Below are 11,292 nucleotides of genomic sequence, written 5' to 3'. Positions count from 1 at the left end.
ATGACGACTATTATAGTTCTGTCCCAGCATTTCCTCAAGAGGACCATATGTACCCACAGGCTGGACTTCCCTGTTGCTTTGAATCTGCTGACACTGCACCAGGGAGCGTTTATTTGCACAACTTAGTCCACATTGAGTACATTGGTGGGGCTAGTCCCCCAAATGGGTCCCTCTGGAAGAATCTATAAGTTTCCCACACTGAGGGCAGCTTTATGGCTTTTCTCCCGAGTGGATCCTCTGGTGTACCATTAGATGCTCTTGCTGGCCAACCTGCTTCCCACACTTGATATAACGATGCTGCTTTTTACCTATGTGAATCCTCTGGTGCACAGCCAGCACCGATGGCCACCGGCACTCTTTGCCACAATGGGTGTGGGCATAGCCACTGTCCCTGCTGAGGACCTGAGGATGAATTTGGAGCTGTTCAACTCCCTCAAATCTCTCCTTATACTTTTGTTGTAAAAAGGATTCTTCAGGTATGACTTGAGTTCTCTTGGGTGTAGCCATTGGAGAGAATACAGATGTCACTCCACAGCTGTCAACAACTAAAAGGGACAGAAAGCTATCAACCTAATAATTAACATAATAATGATGCACACAAGGTCATCAATGCTTGTTCCAAAGACCTCCAAAGTTCTAAAAAAGTCACTTATGCTGACTCTAGCTGTTTAACTATTTGGTTCACAACTATCCATGCTGGCAGTGGAGGATATGTAGGCTTCTTGATTGAAGATGCATAATTTAAGGGATCAGAGAGGTGCTTGCAAGCCACAAAAATCTTGGACACAGACCTCAGAAATCTTTCAAATTCTTTCCAAATTATAATGATGATTCAATATTTAATTGAACAGCAGTCATAATAACTACTGGGTCTTTTGATTAAAATTAAATGTAAATAGAATTTATTTAATTTTATCCTGGCACAATGGTGCAATGATTACAACTTTAAGGAGGGGTCATAAATCACTTTCTCCAAATGTGTCACAACTTTAAATTTCATTAATAAAAATGGTCGTAAGTCAAGGAAGGCCCTTATATTAGTGGTAAAATTTAATTGTATTTACTACAGGTTCTATGAACGTGGCTTGGTGGTTGAGGCAGGGGAAGGATACTGCAAAATCTCCATTCCTACCCCACTCTGGGGCCAGCCAGAGGTGGTATTTACTGGTTCTCCGAACTATTCAAAAATTCTATCGGTTCTCCAGAACCTGTCAGAACCTGCTGAATTTCACTCTTGCCTTATATTGTTCAATTATTTGTTTGTTTATTACACTGACACTGCTGAATAAATTCCTCTACAAAAAGTTCAGTCAGATACGTAGTTATTCTCACACCAAACTTGTTAGGAGAGAGATTTAGAAAGAGTGATTGATCCAAGATCTTCCCAAGAGTTTTGTGAACCAACTTGAATATCAGGCTTATATAGTATCTATTCAAAATGTATATGTTATCCTGGCATTATTCGTTCAATTATTCCAAGACAGAACAATATTTTGCCCATGCTACAGATGGAACCTGAGGTTGAGAATGGGAAACCTTGCCTAAGCCCCCTCCCCGCCAAAGCTGGACACCAAAGACATTTTATGATTTGGAGCACAGTGTTTTAGCTATAACCAATCCATCTAATGCAAGTTTTTGGATTCTTCTTGCTTAAAGAAAAATCTACATTGCTGGATTTCAATCCAGCTCACGATTTGATGGAAGCTGTGGTCCAGTATATCTGGAGAGCATCAGGCTAGGAGAAGATACTCCACCGTCTAACTTACCTACTCTTACAAAAGGATCTTGCCTGCCAGATCCAACAGAGCCCCTTTTTTCCTGCTGAAGAGTCCCATGTGGTTTCTGTGTCGGAAGAACCTGCAGAAAGAAAAGAGTTCAGAGCAGATCAGCCCAACACAGATAAAGAGAACAAGAAACATCAGAAGAGATAGAATGCTCCATCAATGGGGCGTTGCTGCTGTGTGCTGTGCTGGTCTCAGTTTTCCATTAGGAAACTAATGGATTATTATGCTTTCTGTTATACATGTATCTAGAATTGTGTGCTGTGCCAATAATATTATTTTTGAATACTGTTTTCCTGGTCCAAGGCCCTCATTCAAGGAGCACTTAAAAGAAGGGGGGAAATGAACTATTCTCTCCAGCTCAATTATGGTCGCATGTTAAGAATAACTGTACTTTCTCTACAATAAAAAAACAGCAAGTTATCCAGGGTAGTTTGTATTCAGTTGCTTAATCCACAAGCAGAAAATAATGAATGAGACTCTCAGATTGTCATGTGCAAAGATCAGTGGTGGGATTCAAAATTTTTTAATACGGTTCTGGGGATGTGGCTTGGTGAGCGTAGCAAGGGAAGGATACTGTAAAATCTCCATTCCCACCCCATTCTAGGTGAAAGATATTGTAAAATCTCTATTTCCTCCCCAATCCAGGAGAAGGATACTATAAAATCTCCATTCCCACACCACTCCAGGGGAAGGTTACTGCAAAATCCCCATTCCCTCCTGATCAGCTGGGACTCGGGAGGCAGAGAATAGATGGGGACAGGGCCAGTCTGAGGTGGTATTTACTGGTTCTCCAAACAACTCAAAATTTCCGCTATCGGTTCTCCAGAACTGGTCAGAACCTGCTGAATACCACCTCTGACAAAGATGCTTCACAAAAAATAAAGGGGAGGAAAAGGAGGAAAGGACAAAGAAAGAAAAGAATATAAAGTCAGAGAAGGAAGGAAGGAAGGAAGGGGAAGGGGAAGGGTTAGGAAGGATGATAGAATAATAATAATTTAATAATAATTTTATTTGATTAGCCGCAACCCTCTCCCGAAGGACTCGGGGCGGCGTACAATCAAACAGATAAAAAATACACATAAGACAAACATATATACAAAAACAGAGACATATACATATGTGCATGGAGGAGGATGGACTTAAGTGAAACAGTTAAAAAACACAATTTAAAATCCCCTAATAAAATTACCAAATTAAAAAACCCATCAGGAGCGTTACTAAGTTATGGTCGAGCCAGGCCAGCTATTTGGAAAAGGTGGGTCTTGAGCTTGACACGGAAGGAGCGGAGGTCAGTAGTAGTCCTAATATCCGGGGGGAGGTCATTCCACAGGGCTGGGCCCGCCACAGAGAAGGCTCTGCTCCTAGGCGCCGCCCCATGGCACTGTCTGGTAGACGGCACCTGGAGAAGTCCCTCTCTGTGCGAGCGGATGGGTCGTAGGGATGTATGGGGCAGAATACGATCCCGCAGGTAACTAGGTCCTGAGCCATGGAGCGCTTTAAAGATCGTAATCAAAACCTTGAAATGCACTCGATAGACCACAGGGAGCCAGTGCAGCTTGCGCAGGAGAGGTGTCACATGGGAGTACTTGGTACTCCCCATAATCACCCGCGCGGCCGCATTCTGGACCAACTGCAGTCTCCGAGTGCATTTCAAGGGGAGCCCCATGTAGAGAGCGTTACAGTAGTCCAGGCGAGACGTCACCAGCGCATGGGTGACTGTGCGTAAGGCGTCCCGGTCCAATAGGGGGCGCAATTGGCGCACCAGGCGGACCTGGTGGAACGCCCCCCTGGCCACGGCTGTCACATGTTCATCCATGGACAGCCTGGCATCCAGGAGGACGCCCAAATTGCGCGCCCGCTCCACGGGGGCAAGTTGAATGCCCCCAATGGCCAGAGATGGAATTATCTGGTTGAACCGGGGGGCCGGAACCCACAGCCACTCCGTCTTGGAAGGGTTGAGCCTGAGTCGGTTGTCATCCATCCAGACCCGTACGGCTTCCACACACCGGGACATCACTTCGATGGCCTCGTTGGGGTGGTTCGGGGTGGAAATGTATTGCTTTTGACATAAATTTCCCCATCCTTGGCCTGTATAAAGATTGACATGCTTGGATTTTTCATTGCCAGAGATTTCTGTCATGAAGAACCTTGTTTCAATTCCCATCCTTATCACCAGAAGGGCAGTTCCAATCAAGAATAGACCATGTGAAATATAGCACTGTTATTCCCAGAATGAATCGTACAGAATGTAGCTGGTGCAGATTCCTATTTTTACATTCTTCCAGAGAAGAACAAAAGCTTTACTGTATTCGGTTCCTGAGCACACAGCCCCAAATAAAGGAGGGAAAAATCTTTCTGTGTGAAGTTGGCATATTTTGCCCACCCTAAGCTATACAGAAGGAAAAAGGTAACAAAACCACAGGTGGCCATGCCTTTCTAATGCTGGAAGAAAACCAATACCCCACTAAGACAAATGCTCTTTAAAAATAAAGGTTTAATTTATTTCAATTACAGAGCCCGGCCACACGCAAGACTTATCCAGCTATCCATTCCTCTTCTAATATTGGGTTGTTGTCAGTGGTGGGTTGCTAACCGGTTTACTACTGGTTTGCTCATGCTCGCATGCATGCTCACGCATACATGCAACGCTTCTACACATGCACAGAAGTGTCCGGGCAGGTGGGTGGAGCCTCCTGCCACCGCCACTACTGGTTTGGCCAACCCACCTCTGGTTGTTGTGCTCTTTCTTGTAATCAAGGTTATCTCTACATCACATCTATATCACAACCTGACCAATGAAAAGCAGTCATATTCTCAGTCTATTCAAAAAGAGATCCATCCTTGTTTTGCTGAATCATTTGCAAAGCCCTTAAAGCAGCATTTCTCAACTTTGGCTGCTTTAAACTGCTTGGACTCCAACTCCCAGAATTCCCCAGCTAGCAACTTGAAATGGCCAAGATTGAGAAACACTACCGTAAAGAATTACCTCCATCATTTATAAGATAAATAGATGGGTGTACAAAAGGAAGACTTCAGATTCCATTCCCAGGGAACATAGAAATATTGGAATCACTCACCCACTGAGCTGGTATCCCCCACTACTTCCCTGCTTGGTCTTCCTGAAGGGGAACATCAGTCTAGTATTCGATAGAAACAGCTGTGCCTCTGGAGCATTCACAGCATCCATGTGCTTCCATGGTCCTGGCATCTGAAATGGCAAGATGAGATCAATTCAGTCCGGAAGAACTGGCTTAGTAGAGAGGGATACTAGGCTGCATGTTCTAGATGACAAACTGAGGGAGTTGGAATAAATATCTTGTTGGGTTGGAGAAAGATTTGGTATCCCTGTGAAAATTAGGAATTATAAGACCTTTAGGTTTTCTTCCAACACTCCTTATAAGCAAAACCCGCCATCCTGGGCCCAATGTTTGGGAAGCCAGGCTTTGCCTGTCACAAGCCAGGACAAAGGGTGAGTGATGGAGGAGTAACACCTCCTTAAAAAACTTTGGCCCAGCTGGTAGCACTTCAAAAGGGTCACTTTCCAGGGTTACAGGGGAAGATGGTTTTGAAGGTGGAAGAGGGCACTACCCCCCAATGGCAAATAAAGTGGCAGGACCATCTTCTAGGAGAAGGGAAACTCTGATTAAAAACCTCCACTGCCTGGTGGCTACATCCGCTACTGGAAAAGGATTCAGGAGTCAACCTTGAGGCAAAATCTGGAGCCGGAGTCCCAGAAGTAGTTCTTGACTGTGTACACCCACATTCTGGTAACTCCTGCGACGCAGCTGGAACCAATTGTATCAGCTCTGCCATTCCATTGGACTATTTCAGTGACGAGGTGAGGGGGGATCTGCTACTTGGTTAACAGTCTATCCTCCATATTAATCTACCCAGCCGTCGTGCTGGAGAGGACACTCCAGCTTTACCTCTTTCCAGAGCATGATACCATAGTCTTTTAAGACTGAAGGATGACAATGAATTACAAGCGAACATAAGGGAAAAATTTCTTGAGAGTAAATCGTTACTCCTCTTTTTGTTTTCAAAACAGCCATCCAGATTGGTGGATGGTACTATAATTTGTATAGATGATAGATAGATAGATAGATAGATAGATAGATAGATAGATAGATAGATAGGTAGGTAGGTAGGTAGGTAGGTAGGTAGGTAGGTAGGTAGGTAGATAGGTGATTGATAGATGTAGTAGGTAAATAAATAGATGATAGATAGATAGATAGATAGATGATAGATAGATAGATAGATAGATAGATAGATAGATAGATAGATAGATAGATAGATAGATAGATAGATGATGGATGGATAAAGGCAAATGGTTCATCGACATAAACTCACAATGCTGTACAATGCTGCCTAACAAACATATGTTTCAATGGCTAGCCTTGAAAAAGCTTCAGGAAGCCAAGTCCCAAGGCCAACATTGTCTTCCTAGTGCAAGCAGGCAGACTGATTTCTGGGCAGCTTCTAAGCTGAACTTTTTGTCTGCTTCAGTGTTTAATCATTTTGTTTGTAGAAGCCAATCAGGTCCATTAATTTCCAGGCAGCTGAGCTTGAGACTGTCCCTGTCTCTATCATAGGGCATCTCAATACCAGTCTCTTAATGCCTTCTATTTTGTAGGTTAGGATGCGCAAAGCAAATGATCTACTTTTGTATATTATGTAATATGTACTATATAAATATTTGCAAAGTTATTTCTTCTTCCTGTGCTCTTAAGAAATTTATTTCCCAAATCCAAAAAACTTCAATAACATTATTTTCATTGGCATTTGGAATTCCTTCCTCCTGTTTTTGTTCTCAAAGCAGACATCCAGCTATTTTATTTGTATCACACACCAACATTTGATCTCAGGAGTGTGGAGTTTGATCCTTGTCCAATTATAACTCTTCAGCAATTTTGTTTTATCCACACACAAAATCTGAGATTCAACTTCCACTGGCGCATTCCAAAAACCCTAGCATGAAAGGGATTTGAGGGGTAGATAGATGCAAACACCCCATGAAGCTACCACAAGGCAAAGCAAAGACACAGTGGTGGAATGTGAAAGCTGGACCATAAGAAAGGCTGTGCACCAAAGAATTGAGGCCTTTGGACTGTGGTGCTGAAGACTGCAAGGTGATCTAACCGGTCAGTCCTAGAGGAGATCAACCCTGACTGCTCTTTAGAAGGCCAGATCCTGAAAATGAAACTCAAATACTTTGGCCACTAATGAGAAGGAAGGACTCACTGGAGAAGAGCCTAATGCTGGGAAAGATTGAGGGCAAAAGAAGGAGGGGATGACAGAGAATGCGGTGGCTGGATGGAGTCATCGAAGCAGTCGGCATGAGCTTAAATGGACTCTGGGGGAAGATAGAGGACAGGAAGACCTGGAGGAACTTTGTCCATGGGGTCGCAATGGGTCGGACACAACTTTGCAACTAACAACAAAGTGTTTACCTGTTTCTTTTTCTTTCTACTTTCCTTCTTCCATTGCATCCATTAAATAACTCTTTGCTAAGGGAGCTGACCTTAAAAAGAACAGTTAAACTTAGTAAAAAACTTAAATCTCTGATTCAATCTCAACTCTTGGTAATTCAATGGCTGCATCTAATTCCTTTCCCAGCAATGTTGTAATATGGGAGTAATTTACCTTTTTCCAATATTTTTTTTGTTTCTTATTTCCTATTCTAGGCTTCAATTTTGTTATTTCTGATCTTAGACCCAAATAAAATAAGTTGAAGGCTGCAGGTTTCATCTGCCTTATCAGTATTGAGTTTTCACAGTAATTTTTAATTTGACTATTGTATAGGAATGCCACTTGAATTTACATGCAAGGAAAATAGGGGGGGGAAAGGGTGTAAAATCTGTAGCCCTTCAAGTATTACTTGGACACTCTTCGGCCAACATAGCTAATTGTGAGGTGATTTTAACCTAATCCTGGTTGATTTTTAAAAGGTCTGCAACTTAACCAAACATCTGGTTAATATTTGGGGAGGAAACTCTTGGAAAATTCTGGGATGTTGAAAAACCATCTCAAAAGAAGGCAATATTCCGTGGTGTTGCCAAGAAAATGCCATGTCCATAAAGTAACCAGGAATTGAGCTTGACCAGGAATCAGATGGCAGTTAGGGGAAAACCAATTGTCCCCCATTCCCCCCTCCATAATGAGGAACAACGGAAAAAGGCCCTCCTGAGTTCAAATCTGAAATTTTTAAGGTGCCAATAAAGAGTTGAAAATTTCCTCACCTGCAGCAGCTGCCTCTCTCTTTCCTTGCTTGATGCCTTGCTAGAAAGGTTTTGGCTACAGTCACGCTTGGCTGCAGGTTTCAGGGACACATTCCCATACTTGGCTCTGGATCTTTTGAGGCAAGATGGGCAGGAGCTGCTGCAAGATCAACAACTCCAAGATCTGATCCTTGGTGCGGCTCTCTGGCCTTAGTCACTGACAGCAAAACTCCCGAAGTTTCCTGCAAGCAGCCTGTGGACCCTTGGCCTCCTGATATTGGAAATGTCAGAAGTGTCATCTTTGCTTCTCAGTAGCCTCAGGTTCCCTCTTCAAGATGGCGGCCTTCACTTCCATAATCCTAACATCCAAACTCAGGTAGGCCTTCAGGGCATCCCCATTCAAAGTTGGCAAAAGCCAGCCCACTAGTTCTTCCTTAGACCACTGGCAGGCATAGGCCACATCTGTGATAGCAAACCTATGGCATGCATGCCACAGATGGCACACAGAGCCCTCTCTGCAGGCACACAAGCCGTCGCCCTAGCTCAGCTCTGCCGCACATGTGTGCGGGCCTCTTGCTGGCCAGCTGGTTTTTGGGTCTCTGTCATGTATCATCAGGGGACCTGCATGTGGCAGATGTACGCGCATGCACGGGAGGTGTGGGTGCAGGAATGGGGGTTGTGAGTGCATGCGCAGGTGACGAGGTGCACGCATGGACGGGGGTCGGGTGCATGTGGGGGTTGCACGCACATGGGGGGAGGGCACAGGGGGTTGTGCACACATTGCATAATGGGTATGTGCGCATGTGCACTTGCGCTCTTTCGGCACTCGGTGCAGAAAAGGTTAGCCATCCCTAGGCTATATGTTCAAAAGAAGCTAGAAGCGTTCATGTATCTTGTCATGGCTCAAATGTGATTGGCCACCTCCCCTGCATCCAAAATGATGGGGATGTTCTGGGTCCTGGCCTTGAATTTCCCAATGCTGGATCATCCCTACATTGGGCTCTTCTTTTAGCAGTGGAGACGACTTCCAACTCAAGATTTTTCCCACATGAAGGACACAAGGAATTTGTCCTGCTTTCTCTGGAGTTTCTCCTATGCTGAAGTTTGTTGCTCCTTGTTCTTCTCTGTTGATTCCATGTGCAGAGTCACTTTTAAGGGTCCCAAGTCTCCACCACCATTTTCACTCTCATGGCACCACTTCAAGTCTCTATTCCGAAGACTCCCTTTCTCTAGCAAATAGAGAAGAAAATTAACCTGCATTACCTCTTTCTGTCTCACATATTATGGAAAGCCTTCTCTAAGATCTACCTATCTAATAACTAATTAAATCTAATTCTTCTGCATCAAACAAAAATGAAGAATACTTTTCTTTTCATCTTGCATTATTAGTATAAAAATGTACCAGAAATGAATGAGTTAAAATACTTATAATTAATCTGCTAACAATTTTTGTTTTTCATCCGGAGATTATAAGGCAATAAAATGTTCTCCAAAAAGGAAGTCTGACAAAAGCCAATTATGAAATGTAAACAATTTTATTGTATAGATCAGGGACTCAACCAAATCTATTCCAGCTGTCACAAATACCAAGTGTTTAACTTGAAATTTACAAACAAAGCAGTTAAACGAAGTTCAAATTTGTTTTCATTTAGGTTTCCGGATGCCAATAACAGAATTTGAAGTATTGTGGTATTTGAAGGAATTTTATTAAAATGCTTTCAACACTCTTTAACAAAATCCAAACTATTTCTCATAATATCTCTGGAATCCAGTTAAGCTTGCTTGAAAACTGAAGTAATAAGATTCATTTTGGTTTCATGCTGACCTGCATTCGTTATAAATCCAGGACTCACTTTGGATAAAACTAGAGATCACATACTTCTTTTTGTCCCTGTTCTTGCTTTCCCTAGTCCTTGTTTTAGACCATTTTTCAATGGGTATGTTTGGGGGACACTATTGGGAAGTAGTAAAAGTATGCATGCTTTACAATAAGCCACATGGAATCAGCATCACCTGATCTCAATAGATTTAGGCCTGACTCTCAACTATTCAGCTGAATAGGTTCTCCTCTGACACTATGTCCTTCTGTCCTCTTCCAGATCACTTTAAACTCACCCTCAGATTTGCTCACACGTAACGGTCCCACTTCCCTGTTGGAACACCTGATTCCCATCAACACAGAAGGCGGAGCAGGAAGGAATTTAGCTCTCCTCCCAGTCCATTGGCTCCCTCTTGCCCTCTATCATATTAACCCCTGGAAAACTTAAGTCGTACAAATCACGTCTGCAGAAAGAAGAAACCACATCTGGATTGCTAGTGCTTCCTGGTTCTTGTAGTTGCTGTTGTCCAAAGTCATATCCCTGCTGGAGGACAAGAACAAGATGGAGATACACACAAACATTGTTCAATTTCAGCAATTGGGACACCTCTGAGTGCAATGGGTTGTTTATGGGAAAACTGCTTTCAACATCTTGTTGCTTCTGCCCATCCTTGTAGCAACAGCGTCCTAATGTGGCAGTCTTGTTTTATTACATGGAAAGCCTTACTCGGAGATATGCCAGCATTCACGCTAGCACTAAAGCCACTCAATCCAGGGGTGTCCTCCATCAATATTTGTTCTCTTCATATCACAGTAGGAACCTCAAGGGAATTGGGAGGTCCTCCAGTCTGGCTCTCCATTGAAACACTGGGCATAGGTGAGAGATCATCTCCTTATTCTCCTGTCCATCACTGGGTCAGAGGCTGACATTTTCTGAATAGCAGTGACCTTTTATTTGAAATCCCAGTGTTTTCCGTTTCTGCTGTAACAGACCATACAAAACCTTTAGAAAGAAATTTAATCCTGGTTCAGAATATTGGCAAAAAAGAACTCTATTGAGGATTCCCAGCATATTTTCCAGAATTTTATTTAGGATCTAGACTTTGTAATCTTTCATTTGTACTCTCTGTAGCTTTCCTACCTGGAACTTTGGTTTGTTTCCCCAGCCACTGCTACCCCCCCCCCCAAAAAAAAGAATAAAGGAAGAAAAGGCTATTTGTATATTATAAACATCATATGTCCGTCTGGAGTTCTCAGGGAAAGGATAATAAATGGTTTAGCTCTCAACATACCAGAATAATGCTTGTTTGCTTTTTGGTGTTATTTTTTTATTTTATTTTTAGGAACAGCAGTTCAATAAGATCAGTTCTGGTTTAGAAGATGAAAATGAAAAGGCATGGTTTGAATGTAATCTCAAAAGGAAATAAAATATGATGCAGAACATCTGGGAATAGTGTATATCCCATGATCA

The 11,292-nt window shown here is 42.9% G+C and overlaps 1 long non-coding RNA gene across 2 annotated transcripts; it reads right to left on the bottom strand.

The window, feature by feature from the left end:
- Positions 1-10,172, bottom strand: LOC309381852. 2 transcript variants are annotated; one of them, XR_014173582.1, is made up of 5 exons: positions 10,118-10,172; positions 8,024-9,231; positions 4,862-4,992; positions 1,767-1,857; positions 1-562 (listed from the first exon to the last, which is right to left on the bottom strand). It is a non-coding gene; the product is annotated as an uncharacterized lncRNA (long non-coding RNA). The 2 variants fall into 2 exon arrangements; XR_014173583.1 differs by having other exon boundaries at positions 1-545.
- Between the last annotated feature and the right edge of the window lie 1,120 nt (positions 10,173-11,292).

The sequence above is a fragment of the Natrix helvetica genome, assembly GCF_964273705.1.
Source record: "Natrix helvetica genome assembly, chromosome: Z".
Lineage (NCBI taxonomy): Eukaryota > Metazoa > Chordata > Lepidosauria > Squamata > Natricidae > Natrix > Natrix helvetica.
Note: the sequence above shows the minus strand (reverse complement) of the source record. Positions and strands in the feature narration are given on the sequence as shown.